Source organism: Colobus angolensis, unplaced genomic scaffold (genome assembly GCF_000951035.1).
Source record: "Colobus angolensis palliatus isolate OR3802 unplaced genomic scaffold, Cang.pa_1.0 Scaffold295, whole genome shotgun sequence".
NCBI lineage: Eukaryota > Metazoa > Chordata > Mammalia > Primates > Cercopithecidae > Colobus > Colobus angolensis.
Genome location: NW_012116210.1, coordinates 123,943 through 126,041, shown reverse-complemented (window position 1 = coordinate 126,041; position 2,099 = coordinate 123,943).

Genomic DNA, 2,099 nt, shown 5'->3' with positions numbered 1-2,099 from the left:
AGGAAAGCCAGAGGGAAGAAGGGAGTTTCCAGGATCCTTGAATTACATGGAATCATTACACAGAATTGTTCAGAGGCACGCTGAATTATGTTCCAAGTTTGCAGAAGTCTCAGAGATAGAAGGAGACCACCACCAGGAAAGAATTTAGATTCCCCCCTTTTAACTTCTTTGATTACATGACAATATTGCTCATTTGTGCCATATATTATATAGTGTATATATAGAGATATATATGCACACACAGTAGTGAATATATATATATATAAATTCAAGTTTGTAGCCATTAAATAAACTTTAGAGCAATATGAAGTAAATTTCATGAAAAAATGGCTCCTACACAGCAGTTATTTTATTTGTATACCCTACTGATAATTGTTTTTTCTTTTTTAGAGACAGGGTCTCACTCTGTCACCCAGGCTGGGGTACAGTGGCACAATCATAGCTCAGTGCAACCTCAAACTCCTCGTCTCAAGCCACTCTCCTGCCTTGGCCTCCCTGGAATTACAGGCATGAGCAAGGACATGGAACCCCTATCCATAATTTTATTCTCGGCTGTAGACTAATTGTGCATACAATGGTAAGTGTACCTTTAGGGTTGTTGCAGAAAGGCTGGGGTCTGTTTTCAGTAGGCATGGGTTTTATACTCAGCTCTGTTGCTTTTAAGCTGTGTGATCTTGAGAAGTTACTTAACCTTTGTGGGCCTCACTTAGTATTTCTCATTTGTAAAATGAGAGCATCTGGAAGATTCTATCAGGAATGAACAGAGAATATCACTTTAAGCCTAAGGCTTCATTATTCTCAGGGCTACAGTTAAGAACTGGCTGTTGCCCAAGGGAGTCATTCTGGTTCTGTTGTTTAAAGGCCCATGGAATAGTTAATGCTCTGAATTGGATAATGGCTTCAGCATGTCCTGAGAAAAGAGAACAAAACATAAAAGTATTTTTCTTAAAAATTTACTTTTATTTAGATGGGATTTAGAGACATGACCTGTCAAACTTTCCTCAGAAACATTCCTCAAATACTCTTCACATCCATCCCCATAGCTCAGCCTAAGCCTTCTCTCTGATCTTCCTGCCTTTAGTCTCTCCTTTCTTGGCGGAACTTTATTCCTAAAAAAATATTCAACATCCCATTCCCCTAAAGCAAAACCAGCGGATGACCTGGTGCCTGTGGAATCAGGTCAAACTCCTTGGCCTGGCATTCATTCAGGGTGCCTCTACCTTACCCTCAGCTCCTGTCTTTCCTCAGCCTCCCAGTCCCTTCAGTGCCTGTGTTCCCATCAAAGTGAACTTCTCACCATCATGCAGACAAACCATACCCTTTCATGACACCATGCATTTTCTTTTTTTTGAGACGGAGTCTCGCTCTGTCGCCCAGCCTGGAGTGCAGGGGTGTGATCTCGGCTCACTGCAAACTCCACCTCCCAGGTTCACGCCATTCTCCTGCCTCAGCCTCCCAAGTAGCTGGGACTACAGGCACCCGCCACCACGCCCGACTAATTTTTTTTTTTTTTGTATTTTTAGTAGAGATGGAGTTTCACCATGTTAGCCAGGATAGTCTCGATCTCCCGACCTTGTGATCCGCCCGCCTAGGCCTCCCAAAGTGCTGGGATTACAGGCGTGAGCCACTGCACCTGGCGACACCATGAATTTTTAAATCCTGCTCGCTCTGCATGGATTGTTTATTTGCGTCTTGACAAACCCCTAATTCTCTTTCTAGGTACTGGGGATTCTGTGGGATATATGTGGTGATGTTATGACTTTCCACACACAGCTGCACTGTGCCTGACACAGGATAGTAAGAAGGTACTCAGTGAATGCTATTTTGGTGGGTGAATGAATGGAGGGATGAATCCTTGAATAAGCGAGTGAACCAGTAAGCAAATGAATGATGAATGGATCAGTAAATGGAGAGTTGGAAGGATGAATGAAAGAGTGAATGGACAAATGAAGGAGTGAATGGTGGAATAAATAAGGAGACACATGAATGCAGGCAATTAATTCATGGTTTTTAAAAAGCCAGACTATGTGGCCAGAAAGGAAAACAGAAATGGCAGAATAGAGACAAATGAAAGCCCCCTTTTGTTTCTCTGCAGCTAC